The following is a 23,577-nucleotide window of genomic DNA, read 5'->3' as shown; positions in this document are numbered from 1 at the left end:
TATTGTGGAACACATGGAAATGTATCCAAGACAGAGACCTAAGTGTGTCAACTGGGACTTGAGCTGACACCTTTTGAAACAGCATTCATGTTATCCTTCTATGGCTAGTAGGTTGTGTATTAAGAAGAATTACGGTGCTGAAGGAGTATGTAGGTTTTCATTTGCCTTGTACACAGATGATGGCATAACCAAAATGATATTCTGTAGCCCTTAGCTAAGCCTCTCCTGAACTACTTACTTAATTTCTTCAATTGTTTTTCAGGGGTCTATATATTATAGACGAAAAATCAAAATGTGGAACGCTCACATGAGCGTAAATGCAGAAATTTGAAATTGCTATTGTGGGGGGGCTGCACCCACCCCCCGCTAAATATAGATTACAACTCTGAGATCGCACTACACCGAGGAAAGGGCAAATATTCCTGTCCTCACTGTGCTGCAATCCAAAAAAAAAAAAGAACATCGAATTTGTGCATTTACGCTCATGTGAGCGTTCGACATTTTGACTTTTCATCGATCTAAAGTAGACCCTTTTTTTCAGTGTATTCCCTAATACTGTATATATGCATATGACAGCACTTAATATTTTTAGTGAATTTCCATCTATTGCATATCTTGGGGCTAGGATTCCTGTTGAAATGACAAGACTTCCAGTGCTGAGTCTCAACATGCCAAAACAAAAGGACCAAAAATGCAGAAGAGCAAATATCAAACATCGCACTTCTCGTTTAAACTTATTTCTGTTGCAAGCCCAGGTTTTCTGCATATCGGTCTCCACATTTGCAGTCCCAACCATTCAGGCAGTTATCCGATTAGGAACAGCAAGGATGTGACTTTGTGCATACAGAGCCCAAGCAATAATTGGAAGCAGTAGCTATAACTTGTATTCTTATGTATGCATATATAACACAAACCAAAGGTTGGTGCATGAAACTGCAAATGAGTGCATGGAATATATAAACAATATCGACCACACACAATTCCAGCACTCCTCAAAAAATGTTAAGCTGAATCAGTAATACCAATAATTTATTCCACATTTCTTCTGCATAAGGTCTTAAAAACAGGCTGGGTTAAGGGCAAGACAAAAGAGCACTGGTGACAGAGTCATCACAGAATGTCCCCCTTTGAGTTTTTATCCCTGGAATAATAAAGTGTCCTTTATCATGGCTTAACTGCAAAGTGGTTTGCCACTGTTTTATGATCACCATAACGTAATTGATCTGCATCTTCTACATTTGCAAGCACACTTTTTTTTTAAATCCGTTAATGTGGGATGCTGTCAGATGCTTTTTTTGTAGTCTGTCCGTGCCATACTTAGTTCTTCCCCTTAAAAGTTCTCCATTATGACTTTAACAGCAAATGATTCTTTGTTCCATATGACTTTCTTTTATTACCATGATTGAGTTTTCTTCTAAATGATTATGAACGCTATTGGCATTGATTCTAGTGTGTAGTTTATACATTGTTGGAAAGCAAGTTATTGGTCTGTAGTCTTTAGGATAGCCTGCAGGCTCACTCTTAACAAGGAGTATTGTTTTCCTGTTAGCCAGGTTGGCATCTGTTTGGGGGGTTTGCATATAAATAGTTCTTATTCATAGCTAAATATTCTAATAAAGATGTTAATATTTTAAGCCAGAAGTTAGGTATTGCATCTGGGCCTGAGATTTTCCATTTAGGAACTTTTTAAATTTTGTTTCAGTTATTCTGTCAATTGCTTCACCCCATTTCATATCCTTTACATTTAAACTCCTTATTCTTTCTTTGAATTCTTCTGTCCATTTAGCATCTTTATGTTCCACATGATCTTCATAAATATTTTCCCAAAATGTATCGTCGTCTTATTTTGGTGGTGTTTCAATTCCTTGTGCCTTGTTTCCTAATTCTCTATAAAACTTTTTTTGGCTCATTAGTAAATTAATTATTTTTGTATTTCCATTATATTTATCTGTGTATCTTCTAAGTTTTTCTGCCTGTGATGATATCTTTAGTTTCTTATTTGCAGTAGTGTATGACAGATCATGATCTGTTGTGGTACTGCGCATTGCTTTTATCACATCTATCTTTCTGAATATTTTTTTTATCGGTTCCCTCTTGTATACTCTTTCAACAGTGACAATTCTTGTCCTAAATTGCTTTATAGTTTTCTCTATTCAATATTTCCATGATGGTATTTCATAGTTTCATAGTTTGGTACTAGGCTATCTGCCCTGGGGCATTTATAAGCCTAGCCATAGTGATGTGGCTTTCACCACCCCATGTAATGGTACAAAAGTGTACAGAATAGATTTAGAGTACTGTGCCTAGTAGTAGTGACACAGTGATTTGATTTCTCCCCTTCCTTTCCCTTAGTTCCCTGTGTGTTTGTGGTAAATATTGAACCACGTTAAATCTTTCTTTCCCTTGTCCATATTTCTTTTTCACATGTCTCCTGCTACTCTTGTTTTTCCTTACTTTGGAGGACTCCGTGTTCCATCATTCTGTGATATAACTGTGTTAGACTTTATACACTAAATCCTTCACTTCACAGGTATTCCTTCATTTTTGCTTCTATTTTTTTAACTACTACTTAACTAATCTTCTGTTCTTTGTTCCCCGTTTGTAATATTATTTTTTGTTTTGTGAAAATTTTCATATCTGTTGTCTTTGCCTGTACTTCTCTTCGAATATCTTTGGGTCTGTTTTTTTTTTTTGTATTGATTAATTTGACTTTCTTCTTTGCATAAATGTTGCACCATATCAGATCTCTTTCTTTCCCATGTCCGTATTTGTTTTATACCTTTTAAAAATCTCTACACTTTGTTTTTGTACCCACGATCACTTCTTTTTCCAAATGATCCAAAGTTTCTTGGTCTATGTAATGTTTTTCATGAATCTGTTGTGTTAATGAACACAAGTTTGCATTTGAAGCTTTTGACAGTTTTTCTTGTGCAAGTATTTTTTCTTTCCTCTAATTTCCCTTTTAATCTTCTGGTATATCTTCTGTCTGGAAATTCTTGGCTTCTTGCATAATAGTAACAATACATAATTTCCTTTGTATCCTCAATAGTCCACTCTATTATATTTATGGGTCTTCTTTGGCATATCAGTTTTTGTGGACTACTACTTCCTTCTTCAACAGGGGGGGCATCCTCGTAAGGGGGCAGTGCTACTTTGGTTCTGCTCCCAAATGAGGTAATGGTTTTGCAGTGTACAAAACCATTACCTCATCAGGGAGTAGTACCAGTGTACACAACCATTACCTCATTATGATTGTTTGAATTATCCTTGCCTAAATCAAGCTGAAAACTACCACTATCTTATGCATTCTCAGCTGAATTTGATCTTCTCGGTATTTGAAACATTTAACTGCATGCAAGGATCTGATGAAGCTTGTGTAGCACGTGAGTGAAAGCACTTCAACTTTCATGGCTGCTTAACCACTGCTGCTTTGCTAAGAAAGGTGTGATAACCAGATAATTTTTTTAAAGCCCCATAAAAATGGGATCTACTATTGTCCCTGTCCTTGTCAATGTGTGTTTTTTTGAGTTTGTCACTCTTTGTGTGTTTAATCGCAGAAAGCCCCATAAGATGGTCTCTGTCCAACTTTTGATGTAAAATTAGAACGTAATTATTCTCTCTATTAGCATGTGAGAGAGTGCTTTAATGAAATAACAAGAGACTTAAACACAAGTAGGATGGCACACCAAGGATCTGAATCCACCCACTTGACCCTCAACCCACAAAATATTTCTTTTAAATGAGAGCAATCTCAAACATACAAAAATTGTAAAAAAGTAGGCCTATTTAGCATTGGAATGGTACACAGAATAAGACGGTTATTTCTTGTCGATTAAAATAGAAAAAGCAGGGTTGTTACTTTTTATATTCACTTGAAAACCAAGTACAAAAGTTAGACATAGACCAGTGTAAAGCAAAGGAGCTGGAAACACAGTTGTCTTGAGGAAAGACCCACTAAATTGGAAGGGTTCTGAAAACCTTATGCATGTTAGTAGTAAGAAAGCATAACCAATCTGGGAGCTGCAGTTTCACCCAATTAAAAAGGATGGATGAGAGAGAAAAATTTTGGAGTGAGTTGGATGAAGTGGTGGTGAGTGTACCCAAGGGTGAGAGACTAGTGATTGGAGCAGACTTCAATGGGCATGTTGGTGAAGTGAACAGAGGGGATGAGGAAGTGATGGGTAGGTATGGTGTTAAGGAGAGGAATGCAAAAGGTCAGATGATTGTGGATTTTGCGAAAAGGATGGACATAGCTGTGGTGAATACGTATTTTAAGAAGAGGGAGGAGCATAGGATGACGTACAAGAGTGGAGGAAGATGCACACATTTGGATTATATCCTATGTAGGAGGGCCAGTCTGAAGGAGATTGGAGACTGTAAAGTGGTGACTGGGGAAAGTGTAGTTAAGCAGCATAGAATGGTGGTCTGCAGGATGATGTTGGTGATCAAGAAGCGGAGGAGAAGTGTGAAAGCAGTGCCAAGGATTAAATGGTGGAAGTTAAAAAAGGGTGATTGTGAGGTGGAGTTCAGGGAAGAGTTTAGACAGGCACTGGGAGGCATTGAAGAGCTACCGAATAGCTGGGTAACTACAGCAGAGCTAGTAAGGGAGACTGCTAGGAAGGTGCTTGGTGTGACATCTGGACAGAGGAAGGAGGACAAGGAGACATGGTGGTGGAATGAGGAAGTACAGGAGAGTATACAGAGGAAGAGGCTGGCGAAGAAGTGGGATTGTCAGAGATGAAGAAAGTAGACATGAGTATAAGGAGATGAGGCGCATGGCAAAGAGAGGTGGTGAAGGCTAATGATAAGGCATATAGAGAGTTGTATGAGAGACTGGACACTAAAGAGGGAGAAAAGGACCTGTACCGATTGGCTAGACAGAGGGACAGAGCTGGGAAAGATGTGCAGCAGGTAAGGGTGATAAAGGACAGTGAGGGAAACATACTCACAAGTGAGGAGAGTGTGTTGAGTAGATGGAAAGAGTACTTTGAAGGGCTGATGAATGAAGAGAATGAGAGAGAGAGAAGGTTGGATGGTGTGGGGATAGTGAATCAGGAAATGAAGCAGATTAGCAAGGAGGAAGTAAGGACAGCTATGAAGAGGATGAAGAATGGAAAGGCTGTTGGCCCAGATGGTATATCAGTGGAAGCATGGAGGTGCTTAGGAGAAATGGCAGTGCAATTTTTAACCAGATTGTTTAATGAAATTTTGGAAAGTCAGAGGATGCCTGAGGAGTGGAGAAAGTGTTTTGGTACCTATCTTTATGAATATGGGTGATGTGCAGAGCTGCAGTAACTACAGAGAGATAAAATTGATCATTCACAGCTTGAAGTTATGGGAAAGAGTAGTGGAAGCTAGGTTAAGAAGGGAGGTGATGATTAGTGATCAGCAGTATGGTTTCCTCCCAGGAAAGAGCACTACGGATGCAATATTTGCTCTGAGAGTATTGTTGGAGAAATACAGAGAAGGTCAGAAGGAGTTGCATTATGTCTTTGTGGACTTAGAGAAAGCATATGACACGGTGCCTAGAGAGGAGTTGTGGTATTGTATGAGGAAGTCAGGAGTGGCAGGGAAGTATGTAAGAGTGCTACAGGATATGTACAAGGGTAGTGTGACATTGGTGAGGACTGCGGTGGGAGTGACAGATACATTTAAGGTGGAGGTGGGATTACATCAGGGATCAGCTCTGAGCCCTTTCTTGTTTGCAGTGGTGATGGACAGGTTGACAGATGAGATTAGACAGGAGGTCCCGTGGACTATGATGTTTGCAGATGACATTGTGATATGTAGTGAGAGTAGGGACCAGGTTGAGGAGACCCTGGAGAGGTGAAGATGTGCTTTAGAGAGGAAAGGAATGAAGGTCAGCAGGGCTAAAACAGAATATATATGTGTGTAAATGAGAGGGAGGGTAGAGGAATGGTGAGGATGCAGGGAGTAGAGTTGGTAAAGGTGGATGAGTTTAAGTACGTGGGATCAACAGTTCAGAGTAATGGTGAGTGTGGAAGAGAGGTGAAGAAGAGAGTACAGGCAGGGTGGAATGGGTGGAGAAGAGTGTCAGGAGTGATTTGTGACAGACTGGTACCAATAAGAGTGAAAGGGAAGGTCTACAAGAGGGTAGTGAGATGAGCTATGATGTGAGAGTGTTCAATCTCGCCTTGGTTATTACACATGGGTTCGGAGCCGATCCTCGGCTCCGTGCCGGCCGACTGCAAGCTCTGCATCGAGAAGAAGATCGAGGACATCTAATACCCACAATCCCCCTCTGCCTTTACCTCAGATCTAGTTTGCCGCTGCTGCATTCGCATCGCTGGAGGCTAGCTCGAGGGTTTTCAGATAAGATTTTAACTCTTTTGGTTAAATTTTCAAGAGAACTTGTTTAAGATCACTAGTTATTGTAGTTAGTGTATGGTGTGTGAGTAGAGAGAGAAATTCTCGGTACCGTTAACTTAGTTTAACTTAGTTTAACTATATAACTGGTATAGAGTTTTTCGGGGCCTACCACCCCTACTTGGTGACATATCTACCGGATTTGACTGTTTTTCCTGGATTTGACTGTTACTGGACTTGACTGTTTTTTCTATTACTTCATTATGTCTGAGAAAATGAAATCTGGTTTCAAACGTTGCCAGTGTGGCCAAAATATGTCGGTCACGGACAACCACAGTTCCTGTGTCTACTGCCTTGGCCCTCTCCACTTACAAGAGGACTGTTCTATTTGTCACTCTTTTAGTGGGAGGGTCATGACAGATAGGCGCAGGAAACTGATGGACAGAGGTTTGTTGAAACCTTCTTTCCAGGAGGCTTTGGATGCTTCAGACCAGGCATCCAAATCCTCGAGGGAATCGAAGACGTCGGAGCCCAAGTCATCGGCTCCGAGCTCTTCGGGTAAAGTTAGATCACCGGTTCCACAGACTTCGGGGCCGAGTGGTCAACTGTTGGCAGTTTCCGAGCCTCGAGTCTTGGAACCGGTGACGGAGCTCCCTCCACCGACTCTGCTGAGGTCGGCTCCGTCTTCGATCCCTTCGACTCGTTCTTCCAGGCCCCTTTCCGACACCGATGTGGACCGTGTGGTGCAGAAATTGATGGAGCATACGGCCCTATCCAAGCTTATATCGGTCTCCTCTCAGTTGATGTCGAGACTTGAAGGCCTGCCACTATCTCCATCTGTTCCTCCTCCGAGACCTGTCCAGCCTTCGGAGCCGGAAGAAGCTGAACTGATGATTGTGGAGCCCTCGGTGCCAGAACCGTCTTTTTCTCGGTCGGCACCGTTCACCTCGACTCCATCCGATCCGGTACTGGAGTCTCGGGGCCGAAGATCCATCCTTGGTTCCGGGACTGAGAGTCGGACCGATGTTTCGGTTCCGACGCTCCCTCTCGGGGCCTCTGCGCGGATCGACTCGGTTCCGTCCTCGGGGTCGGTGCCTTCGGTTCCTGTTTCGGGGATTCTTCCCATTTCTTCGGAACCGGGAGATACCTCGACTCGGGACCCGGGGGCCTTCGATCTCATGAGGAAGGTGTTGTCTACCCAGACAACCACATCAGCAGGAACAGCTTCTCCTCCCCACAAAGGACCGTTATCCTCCTCTGCACCCACGGCCACGTCAAGCGTCGGGCACCAGTGTCTCAGCCACCCTGGAGGGTGCCCTCTTCCTCGGAGGCTTCTTCGGATGCTCCCCACGAAGAAGTCCCTAGGAAAAGATTGTGTAAGAGGAGACACTTGGATTCTCCACAAGAATCCTTGACATCTGATACTGACTTAGATGAGTCAGAAGGGTCCCCTAAGTCACCTTCAGAAGATGTCTCTTTTCTGACATCTTGGAGATCCTAAAACAGAGAGGTGACTGGCAAGCCCTCCCCCCTTCTGAGGATGAGTCAGTTTTGCTGAAGGCATTTGGTGCTCGCCCTTCCTCCTCCTGGGTCACTCCGCCCTTCGATGAGTTAATGGAGTTGATTGCTCGAAGGGCGTGGGAGACACCTGACACGGTGGAACCAGTCCCTAGGAAGCCAAATAAGTACATTACGGCACCACAGGACAAGGCTTACCTCACCAAAGGAGTTCCAGTAGACGCCATGGTGGTGGCAGCGGCCACGAAAAAGGAGATGTCGGAGTCTTCCTCATCTGTCCATCCGCCTAACAAAGATTCTAGGACCATGGACAGATACGGGAAGCGCATTTTCAGTTCAGCGGCTTTCTATGCGTTCCCTGAACTATTTGACTCATTTTACACGTTTACAGAGGATCTAGTCAAAGAGTTGGGAGATACCCTCCAGGGTACTACAGATGCTGCTGTTTCAGAGAAAGTTGCAGCGCATCTCAACACCCTTACATCCATTGTAAACTCGTCCATGAGGCTGATATCCTACGCAGCCGAAGGATCGAGTAGGGCAGCGGCTTCAGCGATTGCTCTTCGTAGGCAATCCTGGATGCGCTTATGTTCGCTTCGGAAGCCTTCAAGTCTTCCTTTACTAACGCCCCATTTGATGGAGCCACACTTTTTGGCCCTAAAGTAAAGGAGACCCTTACCGTGTGAACAGGTGGGAAAGACTCTGTCTGCTGTCGGAGTCCGTTTTCCACCTTCCAGACCGTACCCCAAAGGGCAACGTGGTGGGAAAATGTGGTTTCGAAAACCCCAAGGATCTTTCCCAAACACACAGGGTGATGCCCCCTCTAGAGGCAGAGGGGGGGGCAGAGGTGGAAGACGCCGCCCTGGCGGCAGAGGGGGTCCGCAAAACCAAGGTGACAGGGATAACCTCCTGGCAAACCTTTTCAGCACTCCTGAGAGGAGGCCCGACTGTCCTGCTCTGGAGGCAGTCGGGGGTCGCTTAGCTTTATACCCTCAGGCCTGGCAAAACCTTTCTTCAGACAATTGGGTAAAAAGCATTGTTACCAGAGGTTACAAAATCCCTTTTCTATCCACACCCATTCCAAAGAAAACTCCCAGATGTACCACCCCATCTGTGAGACCCAGCAGCTACAGAAATTTCAAAGCTGCTAGAAAAAAGAGTCATCCAACCAGTCCCAGCGGACCAAATAGGATTCGGAACTTACTCAAGGTTCTTTTTAGTTCCAAAGAAAACAGGGGACTGGAGGCCGATTCTGGACCTAAGCCATCTCAACACCTTTGTCAAGAAGGAAAAGTTCCGAATGGTCACGCTTCAATCGATCCTTCCATTCTTACGGAAGGACGACTAGATGTGCTCAGTAGATCTGAAGGACGCATACTACCACATCAAAATGGCCAGGGCGTCCAGGGATCATTTGCGCTTCCGGCTGGGAGCCAGTCACTATCAGTTTCGAGCCCTGCCCTTTGGTCTGACTACAGACCCCAGAGTCTTCACCAAATGCATGGCAGTGGTAGCGTCTCATCTGAGGCGCCTAGGATTCCAAGTGTTTCCGTATCTGGACGACTGGCTCCTGTTTGCCACCACCAGGCGTCAACTGATACAAGCCAGGGATTACACCCTACAACTTTGTACACACCTTGGAATTTCAGTAAATTTCGAAAAATCTTTGCTACAGCCATCACAGCATATCTTATTCATAGGAGCGGAATTAGATACGCATCATTTAGTTCTAAAACTTCCTACAGAAAGAATAGTAGCACTTCAAATCAACATTTCCCTTCTGCTGTCATCCAGGAAGTCACCGGCAAAAATTGTTCTGAAAGTCTTGGGTCTCATGGCAGCTTCTTTCATTGCGATACCATTGCGAAGACTGCACATGAGAGTGCTACAATGGCTTCTGTTTGCACAATGGTCATTCCAACAACTTCCACTGACTCACGAAATATTGATAACGAAAACATGCAAATCACACCTAATGTGGTGGTTACAGACTTGCAACCTATCCACCGGAAGACCATTTGTGCTACCCGCACCGTCAGCGACGATAACCACGGACGCTTCCCTGATAGGGTGGGGGGGCATCTTTCAGGGACAGACAGTCCAAGGCGAATGGACCAATCTGGAGTACAATCTGCATATCAATGTTCTGGAGTTGAGGGCAGTGTTTTTGGCGTTGCAACACTTTGCTCCCCTTCTTCCTCCAGGGACCATTGCAGTTCAGACAGACAACATGTCCGTAGTCTGGTACATAAACAAGCAAGGGGGAACCAGGTCTTACCAACTATGCAGAGAGGCCATGAGAATTTGGCAATGGGCAGAGTCCACCGGTCGCTTTCTGATCGCAACGCACATCCCGGGGTCATCCAACGTCATAGCCGACAGGCTGAGCAGGGCAATACTATTGCCTCACGAGTGGTCCCTCAAACAGTCAGTCGCGAGCAGGATTTTTCGCAAATGGGGCCAGCCTACCTGCGATCTGTTTGCGTCTCCAATGAACGCCAAATGCAGGAGCTACTTTGCCCTATTACCCCCTCCAGGGGAAGTCCCCAGGGACGCGCTGGTGCACGATTGGCCCCCGGGTCTCCTATATGCTTTTCCTCCATTTCCCCTCATTGCAAAGTTTCTACAGAAAGCCAACAACCTTCAGAGGACGATTATTCTCATTGCCCCGTTCTGGCCTCGTCAAATATGGTTCCCCTTTCTATTGCATCACCGCATTCGGGGACCTTGGATGCTGGACCCAGAGCCAGATCTACTGACTCACTCGTCAGGAGTTCCTCACCCATCTCTAGAATCTCTCCATCTAGCAGCTTGGCTGCTCCGCTTCCCTTTTTAGCCAGGTCTGTTCCCCTTACATCGGCGGTTCAAGATATCTTAGTAGCTTCTCATAAAGTTTCCACTACAAAGACTTACACCAGTAAGTGGAAACGTTTTGTCTTTTGGGCAGAGTCACATCATTTGGACCCTGTTAGAGCTCCGTTAAATAAGGTTTTAGAGTTCTTGACTGAACTATTTCATGAAGGAGCTTCCCCGGCTACTTTAAGAGTACAGTTAGCTGCCATTTCTAACTATCATGTAGAGGAATGTGGTGCGCCTATTATGGCTCACAGACTTTGTAAAGCCTTTTTAAAAGGTTCTTTTCATATCAGACCACCAGTCAGAAGTCCGACATCACCGTGGAATTTAAACCTGTTGCTCTCTAAATTGATGTTGCCACCCTTTGAACCAGCTTCAAGTTGCACATTGAAATTTTTGTCATGGAAAACTTTATTTCTAGTGGCCATTACTTCTGCTAGACGAGTGTCTGAGCTTCAGGCCCTTTCGGTCAAACATCCTTATTTAATATTTCATTCTGACAGAGTATCCCTACGCACTAATCCATCCTTTCTCCCCAAAGTTTGTTCTTTTAGTAATATTAATCAGTCCATTGAATTACCCACCTTCTTTAAGAACCACTCTAATAAATTGGAGTACATGTTGCACAAACTGGACGTCCATAGACAACTCAGATTTTATTTGGATAGAACAAAAGATCACAGGAAATCTGATCAACTATTTGTAGCTTTTGCTGACAGCAGAAAGGGTCTTGCAGTTACTTAAACGAACTCTTTCTAAATGGCTAACTGACTGTATCACATATGTTTATGAAACCTCTGACCAAACATTATCAGCAAAACCCAAAGGACATTCCACCAGATCAGTTTCTACATCTTTGGCTCACGCAGCTCGCACACCACTAGACACTATTTGTGCGGCTGCTACTTGGGCTAAACCACATACATTTATCTCTCATTACAAAGTGGACAGGGTTTCTAGGGATAGGGCAACCTTTGGTTCCACTGTGCTCAAGAACGTTCTCCCTTGAGTTCCTCAGGATCATGGAGCTAGGGACGCTACCCATGTGTAAGAACAAAGGCGAGATTGAACACTCTCACATAAAGAAGTTATGTCCTTACCATAACGCTCCATGTGGAGTGTTCATCTCGCGATGGTTATTACACTCCCACCCTTCCCACCCTTAGGAAGAACGTTCAATTTGGTGCCTGGTCTGGAGTATTCTCCTTCTGCTGTTGCAGTACTAGTGTTACTATCATACCCTTGGTATGTTTGTATATATGTACTTTTATGTATATAGTTGGCATGTGTGCGTGCTTATGTCTGGTTTGCTTGCAAACTAGATCTGAGGTAAAGGCAGAGGGGGATTGTGGGTATTAGATTTCCTCGAGCTTCTTCTCGATGCAGAGCTTGCAATCGGCCGGCACGGAGCCGAGGATCGGCTCCGAACCCATGTGTAATAACCAAGGCGAGATGAACACTCCACATGGAACGTTATGGTAAGGACATAACTTCTTTTTATATGGGTTGGAGACGGTAGCACTGTCGAAAAGGCAGGAGTCGGAGCTGGATGTGGCAGACACTGGGTCTGACTCGGATGGACAGGATTAGGAATCAGTATATTAGAGGGTCAGCTCAGGTTGGGCAGTTTGGAGACAAAGCAAGAGAGGTGAGATTGCATTGGTTTGGACATGTGCTGAGGAGGGATGCTGGGTATATTGGGAAAAGGATGCTAAGGATGGAGCTGCCAGGTAAGGGGAAAAGAGGAAGGCCTAAGATGAGGTTTATGGATGTGGTGAGAGAGGACATGCAGGTGGTTGGTGTGATAGAGCATGATGCAGAGGACAGGAAGAAATGGAAACAGATGATCCACTGTGGTGACCCCTAACGGGAACAGCCGAAAGAAGATGATGATGTGAGGCTTTCAAAGGACTGATGTGTTTTATTAAATGTTTATAAATTAAATGTTGATCAGTCATATGATCATATATGTAGTTTGCTTTATTATTTAACTGAGCCAGATTTATAAAGTGACATTTGACTTCAAGAGTATGTGAAAGCTAATTTTAGCTGGTCTTAAAGTAATACTGTGTTTGGGTTATTCCCTTCTGTTTTAAGTATATAAATTTTTTCGTTGACTTCACATTTGTGCACTGAACTTCCCTGTTTGCTTGTGGTAATCAGTGGAAATGAAAATGTATCACCTTCTCTTTTCTCACAGAACAAATTTGGTATCTTCTTTTCTCACAGAACAAATTTGGTATCAGAACACTGCAGCAGTGTGTTTTGAAATTGCTTACATGTATGGATAATCTGTGACTGGATAGTGATTTGCAAATTCTGGAAATTACACGAGTCTGAGAGAAACCATGAGAAGGAACTACAGGAGTTTAAGATTTTCTTGTAAAGTTAGAAAATAAATTACAGACCTATAAAAAGCCCTAGTGACTGTACTTTACTTCTGAAACTTAATACTGAAATAGATTTTTTTTTTTTTTAGATTTCAGGTTATTTAAGTTAGATGATATAACATTAGTACCACTGTTCTTAAGAAAAGTATCAAGAAGAATACTTATTTATACAGAAATGTATGCACCGTCTCGTTTCATAATGTACCAAAAAGCCAAATGATTTGATATGCTAGGCTGAATACAGGTGATGGTTGTTGTTGTGTCTTTCGGCTTTTCCCGGTTAGGGGTCGCCACAGCGGAACTTCGGTCCGCTAATGATTGGCAGTAGATCGTTACGTGCTGGCTTGCCAGGCCTAACGCACAACCTTCAACGAAGGAACGCCCATTCACGCATGTCGCCACATAGAAGACACTCTATCTGAGAATCGAATGGGCAACATCTAATTGTGAGGCGACAACACTACCGCAGCACTATATTAAGGAAATATTTTAATAATTTTGTTTTATATTTTACAAACAGACTATAAAATTGTTAGTCTAGAACAGCAAGAACAGATTATTAATAGAGAATCGTAATATAGAATATTCATTGTACTAAAATAGCCAATAAGTTAAAGCAGATTGCAACACAAGGAATGTTGTATACATCACTGTATGGCAGAAATGCAAAACATATACTATATTGGGAAAACTAACAGAAAATGAAGATAATGTATCAGCAATCACATGTCAGACATAGGTAATGTGCAGACCATCTCTGCAAACATTTTAGAGAAAGGTCATGAGCACTGGTTCAAGTTTGCTGTTTTACAGTTATTATTGGAATGTGTCAGGGGTGGTGATGTGATCACGGAGATGGAGGTTACTGAATACAAGTGGATAAACCGATTGCAAGCTGAAGTGAAACCAGGCCTGAATGAAATGGTTAGCAGTAAGCCTGTGTTAAAATTGAAGCAAAATAGGAGATATGTGTGAATTTTTATCTTAACAATCCCTTTAATATTTTTCTGACGTGTACATTTCACATATTTTATATATGTGAAGCTTTCAATGGATTGATGTTTGTTTATTAAATGTTTTTTAATTAAAAGTTGTTGATCAATCGTGATCATGTACATAATTTGAAACATTATTATTTAACTGAGCCGGATTTGTGAACTGATGTTTGCCTGAAGAAGCATGTGCAAAAGCTTGTCTTATTAGGTGAACAAAGTACCACTGTGTGTGTATTAGCCCTTTCTCTTGTTGTGGATATATACATTTTTTCTGGGACTTTGCATTTGTCCACTGAGTTTCCCTGTTTGTTTCCTTACATTACATGATAAATGTTAACATTGGAAGAAGGGGGTAGCCTAGGTCCAGAATTATGCTACAGCCCTTTACCATTCTTAGAGATAACGTGTTAAAGGCATTTACGTTTATATAAAGAAGGGCAAGAATGTGATTGGAAAGAATAGGGCCATGCGATAGGTTCAAGGATGTGTTAGAAGGCTAAACAATCCGTCTGGTATGATGTTTTGGTCCTGCACCTATCAATAAATCAGATGTTTACACTGTACATGGAAGGGCATCATCTAGGCAGCCATGTGGGTGTTTTGCATTCTTGTAGGCAGTATGCCATAGAGATTAATTATATGGCTTAGCCTCAAACTCTTGGTGGTAATGTAAGTACTTGTCTAATCACAGGGGGCTGCCTTTGCCCCTTCGGCCCTTTGATGCATGCTTCCCCACATGCGCCAAGAGCTACTGTCACTGGCTTGGTAGGCCGCACCCATATCTTACAGGCAGTAGCTCCCCTCATCATGATGAGCCCCTGCACTCTGGCTGGGGCTGTGTTATTAGCATGTCATTGTGAGCCGGGCAGGAGCCATCATCCACCCACCCCACCCCCCAGGATGGGAATGCCATTCATCTGTGATTCTGCCATCAAGCGTCCAAGCCACTAGTCTAGTTAGAATGCTTGGTCTGTAGTCCGAGCTTTGTCTTTCTGTACCATTAGTGCAAGCTGAGTAGTCATTTGAGACCAAGGAGGAAATATAGTATGAAATACACAAATTCAGGAATGCCAGTCAATAAGTCGAGTCTGCGCCGATATACCATGTGTTGGGCACTAGCTAGAAACTTTGATTTTACTGGTAATGATAAAAAAAAAAAAAAAAAAAAAAAAAAAGAAAACACAGATATGTAATTTTGTACCAGCATTGTGTAGAGGGAAAGAAACACTTACTAAACTAGAAATGAACCTAGACAAGATGCTGGACTTCACAAGTCCCTTTAGCCATGAGAAATTTGGATGAACAAGATTTAAGGGATGCAGAGAAAAATTTAATAAGGTAGAAACAAAGGAAAATGGAGGAGATAAGCACAAATGATTTCAATTACTACTGAAGGCATGTCCTCCCTGCTGTTGGGTGGGCATTCGAAAGACATGCATAAATGGGCGTGCCTTCGTTGAAGGTTGAACATTGAGTTGGCACTTTGGTGTTCGTGAAAATCTACTGCCAGTCATTAGCAGACCGGAGTTCCGTTGTGGCGACCCCTAACCGGGAAAAGCCGAAAGACAGCAACAACAACAACTGAAGGCAAAAAGAAATGCAAAGGATAGTCCTGGTACTTTGTTAGACAGTATCTATGTAAGAATGCTCAGTACTGCATAAGGTGTATAGGACGTAATTGCTAAAAGAAGACTCCAAATGCTGAAGTTTGTAAATTCAGAAACAAAAGTAGCAGGTTCCAAGTACAAACATTGCAGGTTAGGGAAGCAGAAGGATCAAGTGCGGGCAAAACATGAAGTCATTTGTGAGGGATGTGCCAGCTGTGGCGGCACAGAGTTTTAAAGAACTTGACTGCAGCCTAGGTGACCCGAGTTTGATTAGCAGCTTTGGCCCTTGATGAAGCTGACGGGTGGGAATGTGTGTTTGTGGGGGAAAGAGCAGGTAGAGCAGTAGGTGTACTTCTGCAGTCTTTGACATAAAGTGATGAAGTAAATGCCCATCCTGGAGGGCGGGTTTTAGGCTCACCATGCCATTGCTTGGGGGGAAGCATTCATAATGAGTGCATGAGAGTATGCATTCACAGGGGCAAATGTGTTGTGTGCCTTTGTGGTAATGCACATAGGTTGTCCAGCCGTCCAAGGGATTGAGGTGAGGCAATTACAAACATCTTCGTAACTGAGATGCCATTGAGGACACAAAGCACCCTCATGATTGCCTGTATGATGCCCCCTTCTGGTTGGTTTTGCCTTTGCACATCTGGTAAGTAACTTTCTCAGTGTGAGGAAAGTAATAGGTTCATAGGTAGGTACTAGGCTATCTGCCCGAAGGCATTTATAGGCCTAGCCAGAATGTGTTTGCTTTCGCCGCCCCCTTAGATTAGTTCCCTGTGCCTCTGTCCAGCAGCCACTGAAGTAATCCCCCGGGTAAACTTAGTTTCCCATCCACTCGTCAAGGTTTCTCTTGAGTGTTAGCGAGGAGCTCTGCCTAATGTAGATTGGAATCTTGTTCCAAAGTGTGAGAAGTCTCTGGGACATGTATCTATCCCTCCAGAACGTCCTATTTTATTGTTGTGGTGAGGTTTAGATCCTTGGAGCATGTGGCTTGAGGGGATATGGTTTTGTTTAGGTGCAGCATGTCCATCATTTCTGGGTTGGACATAGCCTTTTATGTCCGGCAGAGATCACCTCTGAGTAGGCGGTATGCAACCGAGTACAGCTGGAGTTTCTTCAGTCAAGCTGCATAGGGCATCTGTTTGAGGCCAGTGATCCTCTTGGTGAGGTACTTCTGTAGTCTTTTCAGCTGTTGCAGGTGTCTTGTAAGGTACATCCCAAATTGGGTATTGTACTCTATGATGGGTCTGATGAGTGATGAGTAGAGGGGCACAATGACCTCTTTTGATCTGGATGCGAACCCTTTTGTGATTAGGTGGGTCACATAGGATTTTCTAACCACTTTGGCAACGTGATTATCAAAGGAGAGATTACTATCTACTTGGGTCCCCAGATCCCTTATTACATCTTCTGTATTTAGGGGACTACCACCTATGTGGTAGTTTGTGGGCACTTTGTTTTTCCCAAAGGGGATGACTATACAATTGTTGGCTTTTATCTTGAGGCCATGATTTTGACACCAGGTAACTGTCTCAGTGTGATTATAGCCCCTAGTTTGCAGTCGTCTGCAAACTTGGTCAGCCATAGTCCTCCTGTGCTTGCCTGCACCTCTGAGAAGTATATGCCGAACAGGAGGTGTCCTAATACTGAAACCTGGGGAACGTCACTTGTAACTGGTTTAGAGTAGGACTTGGCTCCCGCAACTCTCGCCATATGGGTTCTGTCCATGGAGCCAGTTGGCAACCCATCTTGGGACATAAGGGTTTATGTTCAGGCTGGTAAGCTGGTCTATAATACCAATATGGGGAATGGTGTTGAAGGCCTTTGCGAGGTCTAGGTAGGCTGTGTGTATCCCCTTTCCCTCGTCTATATCCTTGGTAACTGTCTCAAAGAAGTCCGTCAGGTTTAGGAGGCATGATCTGCCCTTAACAAAGCCGAACTGGGTAGGGTCCAGTGTTTGGAGGTTCCCAATGTCTCTGTTAATGAGTTCCATGATGATGCACTCCACAGCCTTGCAGACCAAGCTAGTCAGGCTTATAGGGCGATAGTTCCCAGGGTCTGTTGTGGCTCCAGCTTTGTGGAGCGGAATAACCGTTGCTGTGCACCACTCTGCAGGTATGTAGCCTGTGGAGAAGCTGAGTTTCAACAGTATGTTTAGGTGTGGGGTTAGTTCGTGTTTGAGCCTGTTGAAGACGCAGCTTGGGATATTGTCCAGTCCTATTAATGTTGTGTTTTTGGCTTTGGAGAGGGCTGTTTTAACCTGAGTCTGTGATTTCAGGGGCTCTACATTCTTCTGGTATGGTTATGTGCCCTTTTGGGGGTGAGAGGGGGGTGAAGTTTGCACAGAACCTGTCTGCCAGGATGTTGGCGATATCGGTCGGTTTAGTGTATTTTGTGCCATTCTGCACCAACTCCGAGCAGATCTGAGCATTGCCACTTAGATTCTTGACATAGCTAAAGAATGCCTTGTGGTGAACTTTGAAGTCCTTGGCAATTTTTCTTTCGAAGCTAGCCTTGGATGATTTTATGAGGGATCGTAGTTTCTTGCTGATAGTGACTGGGATGAGGCATAAGGGGAAAAATAACCCAGGAAAAAAAAGAAAGATGTACAGACTACTCACACTGCTAAAGGACTGCAAATACAATAATTAAACAACAATAATTAAAAAAAAAACAAAAAAAAAAACAATAATTAAATCAAAAGGTGCTTCAACAAAGTATTAGTTTAAGGGTGTGCATACTTATGCAACCAGCTTATTGTACGTTTTTTTTTTTTTACATTTTTTTCCCTAACAGATTTCTTTGTTTTTCAATTGAATTGTACAGGCTATAGGTCACATTAAAGGTGGGAAAAGTTTTGAAATGATTTATTGTGGTCTCATTTTTTTTGTATCACAAAAACCTGGCATTTTAACAGGGGTGTGAACACTTTTTATAACCACTGTATTTATTTAATGGATTGGAAAATTTAAAATTAAAGGCCTGTCAGGTCAGACTGTGCATAGATTGCAGGTTGATCTTAAGAGTGTAACGATGCGTTAATGTGCATAGCAAAAGGTAAATTATGTCACCTCCTGCTATGTTGAATACATTTGTCGATGTATTCATTTTCACCTCGGTTTACTTTTCGTCATTTCAGATTCAGCATTTCGGGTCGACATTCTAAATATTCGACCAAAGCAGATTCGGAAGGCCAGTAGTAAACTGATTTAATGTAGGATATGTGAGGTTGTAAGGTGCGTCACAGTAGATGTACTGAGGGAAGGATACTTTACACCCCTGTAGGATTGGGGTGCTTAGTGGTACTGGCTGCTGGGCAATAGCCATGCCCCTTCCACACACACCCACCCCCACCAACATTCATTTAAGTGTTTTTATATTAAAAATACTGAAAATGTAGCTTCAGCAGCTACATTCTCTTTGAAGTGGAACTCAAGTGCAGCTGTTACTGTGTGTGCTTATTACGAAGTTCCACTGCATTAAAGAAAGAAAAAGATTTCAGCTGTTTTGGACATCAACCCAAATTACAGGTGTGCACCAAAGATGTGAATAAACCTTTACACTTGAAATCACCCATCAGACATAGTTCTGTTTTAAACTACTCCACCATTAACTGGGAAAACTACTCCTGTACCAACTCCTTCACTCAACGTTTTTTTGGAATTCATAAATTCCAATGGCCGGGATCAACTTATCCACACCCCCACCAAGGGCAACGATATCCTAGAAGTAGTCATTACCAACATGAGTGACCGGTGTTCCACACCTGAAATCAACTCGTTGGTCAGATCCGACCATAAGCTAATCACCCTAGATATCCGTATCCCGCCCACGCCCACCATTAAGGAAACCATGGTAAAAAATTTCTCCAAAGCCCAACTTCATGCTGCTCAAGACAGAAGTGGTGAACTTCATGACACCCATGCAGATGGACAATACAGTTATGACTGTTGAATCCTACACAAATGCACTCTATAAGCACTTACACAAGTGCATGGATCGTGCTATCCCAAACAGAACCAAGACACTTTCCTCCAAAAAAAGGAAGCCAATCTGGTGGTACCTTGCCATAAACGAGCTCTACAACAGAAGGAAGAAACTGTTGCAAAAGAGAGTAAAATCCCATGAGTTGGAGGAGCTGCCTGGTCAACCTCAGTAAGAAGCTGCAATCCCTTATAAGATGCTCCAAAGCCAGCTACGAAAACAAAATTGCCACTGATTCTAAGGGCAACCACAAAGCATTCTATAGCTATGTCAAGAATCTCAATGGCAACACCCAGATCTGCTCTGAGTTACAGCACAATGGCACGAAAATTACAGAACCAACTGATATTGCAAACATCCTGGCAGATAGGTTCAGTGCTAACTTTACCCCCCCCTCACCCCCTAAAGGGCCCATATGCAGAATCCTTGTACTCGCATCTATGCAGGTAAAAGCTGCACTCTAAAACCAAAAACGACCGGACAACATCCCAGGCTGCGTTTTTACACGAACTTCAGAACGAACTGGCTCCCCAACCCAAGCACCATGTTCATTCATAGTCTCACATCAGGCTTTGTGCCCACTGAATGGCACACAGCAACAGTTATCCCACTTCACAAAGGGGGAGCCACCACTGATCCTGGGAACTATCGCCCTATTAGCCTGATGAGCCTGGTCTGCAAGGCCATGGAACGTATCATCATGGAACTCATAAACAAAGACATTGGTAACCTCCAAACTCTGGACCCCATCCAGTTCGGGTTTGTGAAAGGCAGATCATACCTTCTGAACCTGATCGACTTCTTTGAGGCAGTCACCAAAGCCAAAGACGAGGGTAAGGTGGTTCACACAGCCTATCTTGACCTCGCTAAGGCTTTCAACACCATCCCCTATTCTGGAATTATAGCTAAACTCACTAAACTAGGTATAAATCCCTATGTCACAAGACTGGTTGCCAACTGGCTCATTGACAGAACCCACGCTGTAAAAGTTGCAGACTCCAAATTTGACTTCAAACCAGTGACAAGTGGAGTACCACAGGGTTCAGCCCTGGGACCTCTCCTGTTTGATATCTACTTCTCTGAAGTACAGGCTAACACAGAAGGCCTCTGGCTAATAAAGTTTGCAGATGACTGCAAACTAGAAGCCATAGTAGAGTCCCCAAATGATGTGGATATCCTACAGAAGGGCCTCGCTGAGATGCCTGGTGTCAGAGGCATGGCCTCAAGCTCAATGCCAAAAAGTGCATTGTCATCCCCTTTGTTAAAAACTCAGCATCCATGAACTACAAATGAAATGGCAGTCTACTTAATGCCAAATGTATGAGACCTTGGGACACAGGTGGACAGTAGTCTCTCCTTTGATAATCACATCGCCACAGTAGTCAGGAAATCCTATGTGGCACACCTCATCACAAAAGGGTTCTCATCCAGGAAAAAACAGGTCATCGTTCCCCTCTACTCGGCAGTCATTAGACCCATTAATAGAGTACAACGCCCCTTTTGGAATATACCTCGTAAGACATCTGCAGCAGCTGGAAAGGCCACAGAAGTACCTCACAAAGAGGATTACTGGCCTCAAACAGATGCCCTACACTGACCGTCTTAAACTCCAGCTTTACTCTGTAGCATATCTCCTACTCCGAGGAGATCTCTGCCTAACATATAAAGCTATGTTAAACCCAGAGCTGTTGGACATGCTACGCCTAAAGAAATCCCAATCCCTCCGAGCTACACGCTCTAGGGACCTAAACCTTGTCACGTCACCACAATAAACAGGACATGCTGGAGGGATAGATTCCTGTCCCAGAGACTTCCTGTACTCTGGAACAAGCTACTTATCTATGTCGAGCAAAATTCCTCATTAGTGCTCTTCAAGAAAAATCTTGATGAGTGGATGGGAAATATACCCCGGGGATCACTTCTGTGGCTCTGCTCGACAGGGGCACGGAGATTAACCTTCTTGGGTGGCGTAAGCCAGGGAACCTTGTCGGCTAGGCTTACTTAGGCCCTTGGGCCAATAGCCTAGTTCCTACCTATGAACCTATGTGTAAAGTGTAGTTTTAACTGGAGCAATTTATATAGAGACTGCTGGTAGGAGAGTAAGTCGCCTGTCATATGACCACAGTGTGCATGTCTGGCTGCAGTTGTATACAGGAGGGGGAAAATGAGGAGTTCCCGCTGGCCTTTACTTTGTAGACAGTAAACCTAGTGTTGAGATTGACGAGCTGTAATTGGTTTTAGGCAATGATGAATGTGCGTAGTTTCAGGAAAGTCTCTGAAACTACCTGCATTCACAACTGAAAGTTTAGAGAAACTCAGCTAAGCAAAAGCAAGCATTGTAGCCAAAGGCTCATTGGTTATAAATGGAGGATGATGAGCTGCCATGCAGGTTATAATGATTCGCAGTTTTAAGATTTTTTCACCCTTCCTTTGCTACACCTTTGTCCTTGGTGTCATGTGCTCATTTTAAGCAGTTGTTGTTCTGGCTTTACAGAAGTAGTGTACATTTGTGTGAAGCCAGCTGAATACTCCTATTTTTACATAATCATACACCTGAGGTGCACTCAGTGTATAAATCATTGTATATGTAGAGGACAAAATTCACGGTGTATAAAAGTAGTAGGTCAGCCATGGTTTTTTTTTTTCAGTTTCTGTCTGCATTGTACACAAAAAGTGACTGATTATGGCAATCTGTGCGGGATGTGTGCAGTAGATCACTGGTACAGCAGGTAGCATTGCCATGCCACATGACTCTCTTCTCTGGTTGAGTTTTTGGCTGTGATTCCTTCGATGTGGAGTCTGCATGTACTTCATGTCTCTATGTAGGTTTTATCCATATGCTGTGGTATCCTCCCTCAGTTCCTCCACCGTATAATGTATATCTCTATCCATGTGTGATTTTTACTTTCATCCCAGTATAACACCAGGAGGTACACAGAAATTAACTGTCTTGTCTTTTGGAGGGCCTGCAAGATGGGCACGTTTTCCATATAACCTTTATGTATCTTTGCAAGCATTTATCATCTCATTGTATTTAAAGTAATATTTTGTTAGCTTTGCACATTTAACTTTAGACTAACTTATTTTCCTTTAAAAAAAAAAAGACTGGATTTCTTTCATTTTGTAGGATCTTTATCACACAGTCAAACGTTTGTATCCAGAGCCCTGCCCCCCCCCCCCTCCTCCAGACACACACACTCTTAATTCATTTAATTCCACCATACTTATTACAGTGTAGCCTTTGCCAGTTAATGGTTGTTAAAAGGACAGAGGAGGAAGCTAAAAAGTAAGATGCATGGGGGAAGAAAAGGAGATGAGCAACATCTCTGGATGATGTGGTGCCACGATGGGGAAAGGAACGGGGGGGGGAAGAGGTGGGGGGAGGGACCAGTGTGCAATGGGGAGTCCATGGAATCCTCTTTCTAAGGTTTAATTTCACTGAACGATAGTCTTGTTGTTTGCAGTCAGATATCAGAGGCTTATGTAATCCAGTCGAAAAAGTGCCTATAATGAGGTGATGTTGAGGCAGTCTGTAAAAAAGAAGTAACTGACTTCATTGTTTTTATCACAGATAATGGTGTTTTACCTCTCCTAATAGAACCCCACCCATTCCAACTAGCCCCACCCTGTCAGTTGCTTCCTGTCCTCCTTGCTTTGAAGTCACCAGCTACCCCTGTACTGGATAGGGCTGTAAGTTTGATTAGGGGTAAAGAGGTGTTCAGTAACGAGTTCATGTCACCATTGTCACAAACTTCACAAGCTTCTCTTTCCAATAGGGCTGATGACTTTTTTAAGTTACCGATATTCAGTATCATTTCGGTTGCTGAGTCTTACCTTAACTTGTCTTATTAGCTTATTAGTTAATCTTCATCTAAGTGGGTGAAAAACACAAAGAAC

The 23,577-nt window shown here is 43.3% G+C and overlaps 1 protein-coding gene across 1 annotated transcript in view; it reads left to right on the top strand.

The window, feature by feature from the left end:
* Window positions 1-23,577, top strand: part of LOC122800498 (nucleolar and coiled-body phosphoprotein 1-like) — a 300,585-nt gene that overhangs the window by 129,599 nt on the left and 147,409 nt on the right. The window lies entirely within an intron of this gene.

This window comes from Protopterus annectens, chromosome 4.part0 (genome assembly GCF_019279795.1).
Source record: "Protopterus annectens isolate FY-2018-M chromosome 4.part0, PAN1.0, whole genome shotgun sequence".
Taxonomy (NCBI): Eukaryota; Metazoa; Chordata; order Ceratodontiformes; family Protopteridae; genus Protopterus; species Protopterus annectens.
Note: the sequence above shows the minus strand (reverse complement) of the source record. Positions and strands in the feature narration are given on the sequence as shown.